This window comes from Colobus angolensis, unplaced genomic scaffold, assembly GCF_000951035.1.
Source record: "Colobus angolensis palliatus isolate OR3802 unplaced genomic scaffold, Cang.pa_1.0 Scaffold164, whole genome shotgun sequence".
NCBI classification, from domain to species: Eukaryota; Metazoa; Chordata; class Mammalia; order Primates; family Cercopithecidae; genus Colobus; species Colobus angolensis.
This window is the reverse complement of record NW_012114755.1, coordinates 3,883,898-3,892,812: the sequence shown is the minus strand read 5'-3', so window position 1 is coordinate 3,892,812 and position 8,915 is coordinate 3,883,898.

Sequence of the window (8,915 nt, the reverse complement as noted above, 5' to 3'; positions counted from 1 at the left end):
TCCTAGTAATTCATTTATCAAATCTGTCACAGAAATTATTCATTGTACCCTATTGTCTATTCTTCCCCTTCTGTTTGTTTAAAATTGTGGCATAATTAATATACATTAAAATGTACAGATCCTAAAGGTTCTGTTCCACGATTTTAGAAGATTGTATATACACCTCAATAACCACCACCAAAAACAAGATATAGATAGAGCATGTCTGCCATCCCTGAAAGTGCCTTCATTCCCTTCTTGACAATCTCTCCCCACTCCAGAGGCAATCACTTTCTGGTCACTATCAACATAGTTTTGCCTGTTGTCGAATTCTATTTAAGAGTACAGCATGTACTCTTTCGTGTCTCAGGTGTTTGGCTTAACACATATTTTAATATTTACTCTTGTTTGTAGGGCTGCATTATGGTTTCTGTGGGCCCTAAGCACTTCAGGAGCCCCTTCCTTTCATGCACACACACTCTTTATATAATCAAAAATTACGTCTTATGACTATGTCGCTATAAAGATGAACATGACAATTTCTTCCACCTCAAACATTTTCTTCCACCTAAAAGTTTATTTTCACAGGCCCCAGAACTGTGCCTACTATGCCAAATGAGTAAATCAGCCCTGGTTGTTTCATGTATCAGGAATTCATTCCTTTTTATTGCTGAGTAGCCTTCCAGTATTCCAGTATGAATATCCCACAACATGTTTAAACATTCTTCTGTTGATGGACGTTTGGTTTGTTTCTACTTTTTGGCTAATTATGAGTAAGGCTTCTATGAACATTATTGGACCAGTCTTTCTTCAGTAACATGTTTTCATTGCTCTTGGACATATATATACACACACACACACACATATATACACATATATACACACATACACATACCCCATATATACATATGTAATGTATATACATATGTGTATATATACATAATGTATATACATATGTGTATATATGCATAATGTATATACATATTTATATATACATATACATATGTGGATATATACATACTTATATACACACACACACACACACGTGTGTGTGTGTATGTACACAACAGAGCAAGATAGAGTCTTGCTCTGTTGCCCAGGCTGGAGTGCAATGGCACGATCTTGGCTCACCACAACCTCCACCTCCTGGGTTCAAACTTTTCTCTTGCCTCAGCCTCCCGAATAGCTGGGATTACAGGCACACACCAACATGCCTGGTTAATTTTTGTATTTTTAGTAGAGTCAGGGTTTCGCCATGTTGACCAGGCTAGTCTTGGACTCCTGATTTCAGGTGATCCGTCCACCTCAGCCTTCCAAAGTACTGGGATTACAGGCATGAGCCACCATGCCCAGCTACTTATGGACATATGTTTTTATTACTTTTCAGTAGATACCTAGGAGAAGAATGATCAAAGAATTCTGTAAGATAGATGTACCATTTTACATTATATTTTCACCCACTTGGTATCATCAGTCTTTTAGTTTTGACCAGGGTCAAATAGCTCCTTATCTCTCATCTCTCTTTCTCTTTTTCTTTGTCACTCAGGCTGGAGTACAGTGGCACTATCATGCCTTGACCTCCTGGGCTCAAGTGATCCTCCTGCCTCAGCCTCCTCAGTAGCTGGGACCACATGTGTACAACACCATGCCCAACTAATTTTTAAAAATTTTCTGTAGAGACAAGATCTCTCCATGTTGCTCAGGCAGGTCTTGAATTCCTGGCTTGGAGCCATACTCCTGCCTTGGCCTCCCAAAGTACTGTAGTTACAGGTATGAGCCATCATGCCCATCCTTGCCTTTCTTTTAGCAATATGGTCCATAGGTTTATTAGAACATGTGCCTGCCCATTCAGATTTTATATTTCCTGGTATCACTTGCAAGCTAGCATGAGCACGTGACAGTGATATAGCCAATGAGAAGCAAGCAGAGGTAATATGTGCAAATTTGAATCACATCTTTATAAGGAAGTTACCTTCTTTCCCTTCACTTTCCCTTTCCCCTTTTCCTTAGGCCAGAATGTGAATGTACTGGTGAACCAGCTCTGACCATGAGGAGAAAGACACTCTCTAGAGGATAGCAGGGCAAGGTGTCCTTGGATGACTTTCATAGAACTGCCTACCCACCCTGGACTGCCTGCAGGCCTCTGGGAAGTGAGAGAAAAATAAACTTCTGTCATGTTGAAGCCACTGTAATTTTGTTACAGCAGCTTAGCCAGCGTTTTGCCTAATGTAAGATTCTTTTAGTCAATATTGTCAATGGATATTTACTGATTATCTAATGCAAGCCAGATACCGTGCTAGGTACTATAGATTTTTCCAAGATGAATCAGGGACACCAGCTAAACTCACTCTCATCTTGAAGGCAAGTCATAAATACTTGGGAAGCTAAATAAAGTTCAGCAACATTACAAAACATCCCCCAAACTTTCATAGAGTAGCACGTGCTGAATGCCAAATGAGCATACAGAAATAGAAGGAAGCTCAGAGAAAAACAAGTCCATGCCTTTCCTTCTCTGACAGCTGGAACCTTCTCATGCAGGTGCTGAGATAATGTGACAAGACCTACCCTCCTAGAGCAACTGGACCACAAAAATTCAGGACAAAGGGGAAGGGGAAAGCATAGGGAAAGAGGGAAAGGGGCCATAAGGAAACGGAGGTAACAGGGAAAGATCCTTGGCCAGAGACCTTCCTGCCACATTCAGGTTTGCCTTTCATGAAGTCTCTTCAGAGATGTTGGCCTCCATTTCCCTATCTGTAAGATGGGAACTGTTTCATTACATTCACTTTGCTCCAAGGAACAGACTAACTCACATTAACTTGAGTAAAGATGGTGAATATTGTAAGGCTACACATCATGTATAAGAGAGACAGAATCTCAGAGAAATCTCAAAACAGGATCTGCTGTAGGATGGGGCCTTATGGAGACTGGAACTGTATTTAGGTCAGATTTAGAGTCCTCAGGATCAGAGATCCATGCGTCTTCACTTCAGAGCTATATTTTGAGTCATACCTTCATTAAGACTGTTTCATGTGTTTGAAGCCCCAAACTGAAAATGTTTTGAGGAAAAAGAAAAAGGAAATATCCTGGCTCATGTAACTAAAGAATCAGTGTGTATAATAGTCTTGGACGTGACCAGAATCAGCCAGTCAGCCAATGGGGCCAGGACCCAGTCCCTTTCCCAACCATGGCTTTACTTTCCTTCATGTCAGTCTTACTCTCAGACCCTGAAAAGACGACCCAAAGGCTGTACTCTTGCTCATACTCTTCATTGTCTAAATTCAACCAGAAGCTAGAGGGAACTTATACTGTGCAGACCAGTTTTCTTCAGGACATACAGTAAGGTGGAGAAATGGGGCGAATGGATGATTGAAGCTATCAAGTACATCCTCCTAGATTCACGTCCAGCAGAAAGAGCATAATTGTAAGCAGAAGTCCCCAGCTGTATCTCCTTAGTTCTAATTAAACCTCCTGACTGTCACTGTGACTCTGGGAATGAAGCTGGGTGGGGCTATCTCTTCCCACATGTCTGGGAGTAGGGAAGGAGGTAATGTTCCCAAGGAAAGTAGAGGTCACTACTATAGAAAGAAAAGAGAATGGATGTTAAATAGCATCTAAAGTGGTCATCCTTGTTCCCCATTTATCTCATTTATCCATAAATATGAATGCTGGATAATTTTTTTTTTTTTTTTTTTTTTTTTTTTTACAAATGAGAGCTTTTAAATAACTGTAGCATGACTAAGATAGCTGGTCGGGCACATGAAAGGTTGGATTTGGTAAAGGTAGGTGTCTGAAAGAAAGTATTGTGATTTTCTGCTCTCACATAAGAAATACAGCCATGAGTTGCATTCGACAGTTTAGGTAAGTGATTTAGTATATCTATCATGTTCTTGATAGCTAAGTGTTTTTAAAAATGGAGAAACTGAGTCACACATTTATTAAATATATCATCTAAGATCTTGGGATTAAACTCTGGTGGCAGGACAAGAACCTGGATATCCAGATCAATAACAAAATCATGAATGCTACCTGTGTTATTCTAGAATGTATTCAGGAAAGCATAATTCTTCTTATTTTTAGCTGATAGCACTGTATTTGTTGAATTCTTCAGGATCCCTAGCACTCATGGGTATGTCCTCTTACTGATGTATACCAAATGAATAACCTATGTAAAAGCACTGTGGTAGGTAGAAGTATAGCTGGTTTTGAAGAGCCAAAAACCAATATGCTTGAAATGGAGGGATGGAAGCATAGGACAGAGGTAGGGCAGGGGAGGGGAGACTAGAGAAGCAGGTAGGGACCTGCCTGTGAAGGACATCATAAGATACATTATCATTTATAATTATTGTTAAATTTTAGGTTTTAAAATTTAGCAAACTTGATTTTATTAGATTTATTTTTTACGGTTTTCTTCTATTCAAGGTAGTGAAATATCACCTTAATTACTATTAATACATTTATTAGTACCTGCTACTAGTAGTACATTTAACATAAACAAAGAGGAAATTTTCAGAAAATATTAAGTACAGTTGAGTGTACAGTAAACATGGGATATGGTAAATTCATGAAAATAGTATCTGAAGGAGTAAAGTTTGGAAAACACTGGTATGTTGGGCATTTTTCTTTTTTCTTTCTTTTGTGAGACATGATCTTGCTCTGTCACCCAGGCTGGAGGGCAATGGCACAATCTCAGCTCTTTGCAACATCTGCCTCCCTGGTTCAAGCTCCCACAGCCTCCCATGTGGCTGAGACTACAGACATGCACCATCATGCCTGGCTTTTTTTTTTTTTCTCCAGAAACAGGGTTTTGTCATGTTTCCCAGGCTGGTCTTGAACTCCCGAGTTCAAGTGATCATTTGTGTCAGCCTCCCAAGTGCTGGGATTACAAGCACATTTTTCATTTGCCCCTCCAGATCCACTTTCCACTCTCTGTATCCTTTTTTGTGACTCCACAGCTGACCTCTAAGGCCTGCATCACCCAGTCTACCTTGTCCTCCTTGACCTATCAGCTACCTTGGTGATAAGAGTCACCAGCAGGAAATTGTAGCAGAGGAGGAGTATGGGGATAGGGGCTTTATTCCACTGAATCCCTGCTGTGAGATTGCTATTCCTCAACCCAAGAGCCTCACTCCTGTCTGACAGCCTCCCTGACAGCTACAGGCACTCTCTCCAGGTTCCAGTAACCACCTCCTTGCCTCAACCTATTTAGACTTAGGAGTAGAAATGACTCCCCGCTGTTGCTGGCATTGGGACACAGCACCATTCCTTGTTGGGTTTTCTTTAACCCTTCCTGCTTCCTTATAAAGAATCTTTCACTAAATTCTCCCTCAGTTACTCTGTTGGAACACATTCTCTGTTTCTTGCCAGGACTCAAACTGATGCACATGATGTGGTAGAAAGCAACTTTGCAGTCAGACAAAAGTCGATTTGAATCCTGGCCACCCACTTAGTAGCTGTGTGACCTTAGTCAAGTCCAACTAGATAAGCATAGTATTTATCAAAACAAGAAGACTCTGCTCTGTGAGGTCAGCCACTGCATCTATCTCACTGCTACAGCTACAGCTTTGGGGCAGTGTTCGGCACTTAGTAGGTGCTTAAGAAAAATGTTTTCATGGGTAGATTTCACCATACCTCATGCATGAGACCTAGGAGAGTAACAGGTCAACTAGTCAAATATACTTTCTGGATAACACCCAAGAATGTAGCAAGACTTGTGCAAGTAGTGGGTCTTAGACACACTCTTTAATGCAGGCAACAAAAGGAAGGGTTGAGGCCAGTAAAAAAATTAGAAAACATGTCACGGAACTGACTGGCAAAGAGCACCCTGCCTACCCCACCACCATGTCCCTAGAGATCATGTCCTCCCCCAGTATCATGCCACCTCAAAAGCCAGTTCCCTTCTGAAGGGAGACTCTGTTGAGAGGGCATGTCTTCTTTCTGATGAGGAGGCAACATGAGGGAAGGCACACAAGGAGACCTGAGGGTCCCAGGGAGGAGACAGTGAAGGAACAACCAGATGAGCAGAGGATTTATGCAAGACCAGGGCTGGGTTAGCAGGGAAACCACAGATGTCATGGTCCCTGAAAGTCAAAAAGAGGTGATGAGCTGGTGTATTAGTTTTCTAAGGCTGCTGTAACAAATGACCATACACTGGGTGACTTACAACAACAGAAACTTACTCTCTCAGAAGTCTGAAATTGAAGTGTCAGCAGGACCATGTTCCCTCTGCAGGTTCCAGGGGAGAATGCTCCCTTGCCTCTTCCTGCTTCTGATGGCTCCAGGCATTCCTCGGGTTGTGGCTGGAAAACTCCCATCTCTGCTTCTGTCTTCACATGGTCTTCTCTTCTGGTGTCTGTGTCTTTTGTCTCTTACAAGGACACTTGTCATTGAATTTAGGGCCTGCCCAGATGATCCAGAATGACCTCATGTGAATATCCTTAACTTAATTACATCTACAAAGACCCTTTTTCCAAATAAGGTCATGCTCATAGGTTGCAGAGGTTAGGATGAGGACATGTCTTTTTGGGGGCCACCATTCAACCCACTACAGATGTTGACATGGTTTGGCTGTGTCCCCACCCAAATCTCATCTTGAATTGTAGTTCCCATAATCTCCACATGCAAGGTAATTGAATCATGGGGGCAGTTTCCCCCATGCTATTCTCATGACAGTGAGTAAGTTCTCACAAGGTCTCATGGTTTTATAGGGGTCTCCCCCTTTGCTCAGCTCTCATTCTTCTCTCTCCTGCCACCGTGGGAAGAAGGATGTATTTTCTTCCCCTTCCACCATGATTGTAAGTTTCCTGAGGCCTCCCCAGCCATGCTGAACTGTGAGTCAATTAAACCTCTTTCCTTTATAAATTACCCAGTCTTGGGTATGTCTGTTAGCAACATGATAATGGACTAATATAGTTGGTAAACAGGTCGAATATTGGTCAGTTTTAAACAGAAGAGTTACCTGATGAACACTGCACTTAATGGTTAATGATTAAGCTGAAGGTAGTGTTCAGGGAAGAGATAAAGGTAGGAGAGGGCTTCTGGTGAAAGCTGTTGCCAAAGTAACCTACGGGATGAAAATATGGACCGAAGTAGTCACTGCAGGAAAGAGGAGGAAGTAATACATACGAAATACCTTGTTTTTAAAAAAATTAATCGTGTTCTGCAACAACATGGAAAGGGCATAAGTTTTTGAGTTATATGACCCAGGTATAGGCCCCAGTTTGTACACTGACTAGCTGTGTACATTTGATCAAGCCCTTAGTTTTAGTCTCCTTATCTGTAAGTTGAAGGTAATGGCAGAACCTGCTTATTGCATAGGTTTATAGCAAAGTTCAAATTAGATACCACATAGCACTGGTAGTGTGCTGTGGCAGTATACCACATGGCCACATGGCAGCAATTTGCAATTCTGACTACACATGGACATCCCTTGAAGCTTCTGAAAAATAAAGATGCCTGAGTTTTCCCTAGACCTACTGAATGAAGAACAGCAGTTTTGTTTTTTGTTTTTTTTCCTTTGAGATGGAGTCTCGCTGTGTCACCCAGGCTAGAGTGCAGTGGTGTGATTTCGGCTCACTGCAACCTCTGCTTCCCTGGTTCAAGTGATTCTCCTGCCTCAGCCTCCCGAGTAGCTGGGATTACAGGCACACGCCACCACGCCTGCCTAATTTTTTTGTATTTTTAGTAGAGATAGGGTTTCACCATGTGACTAGACTGGTTTCAAACTCCTGACCTCAGGAAATCCACCAGTCTCAGCTTCCCAATGTGCTGGGATTACAGGCGTGAGCCACCACACCCAGCAAGGAACAGCACTTTTTAAAGCTCCTTGAGTCATACTGCTGCCCAGTTAAAGGAGAAATTCACTGTGGAAAGATGTGGTATTAGGATACAATATCCATAAAGAGAAAGAACATAGTCTTCACCTTAGAAAGACCATATAGAGGCCTGAAGCGAACTGTGTTTCGACTCTCCTCCTTTAAAAAAAAAATTATGAACATCCTTATAAATCAGGAATTACGATTATTACAGATAAGGGAGCTGAGGCACCAAGAGGTGAAGCAGCTCACTGCAAGTCATTCGGTTAGAAAGTAGGAGAGCCAGCATTTGAATTGCAGTGCTCTGGCTTAAACAACCACACCAGACAGATTCTCTTAAAGCTATAGTGTCTCTCAAAGCAAGTAACCTCTCTAAACCTCAGTTTCCTTTTCTATAACATGAGGATTATAACATTACTTACTCAGTAGAGGACTTGTGAAAATTAAGTGAGTCATGGGATGTGATGTGCTCAGTGTATTTAGTACATTTCAAGCACTAAAAGAAAGCCATTATTATTAATAATTTTAATATTATCACTAATTAGTCAGTTTCATGTAAATATAATACAAATTCCAGTTTAAGTCTAACTAAGAATTTGAAATATCTGAGCCTGTTTATCCAGTCACTGGGACAGGACACCCAAAGTCTATTTGCTGGGGTCTGAGGAGCTTCTTGGGAAATAATGCCTCCAAAGAAAGGAAAGATCCAAGAATGAAAAGTTTTCACCCCATAAGAAAGATTTAGCCATCAGAAAAAAGGGTGATTCCAAGACAATGTAGGAACTGTCACTTAACTACATTTACTTCCTGAGCCTCTGCTAGTTTCCCATGGCCTCGTGTAACAGTCCTGTGGTACACACACAGTGAACCTGAAAAATCGAAATGCTTGTTTTACTAAGAAATGAACAAACAGCTCTGCAAGACATTTAAGAACAAGCAGCACTGCTTGGAGGAAGGAAGTGGAAGGACAATGGCTATATTTTATTCTTCCAAAGGGAATTTCTGGCAGTTTTAAATCCTCAAGGAATTCAGAGCCTTGGCCTCAGAAAGGAGGAAGTGGGCAGATGGAGGAGGGGAGGGAGAGGGAAGGAGGGAGAGAGAGAGAATGCAATGAGAACAGTCTTA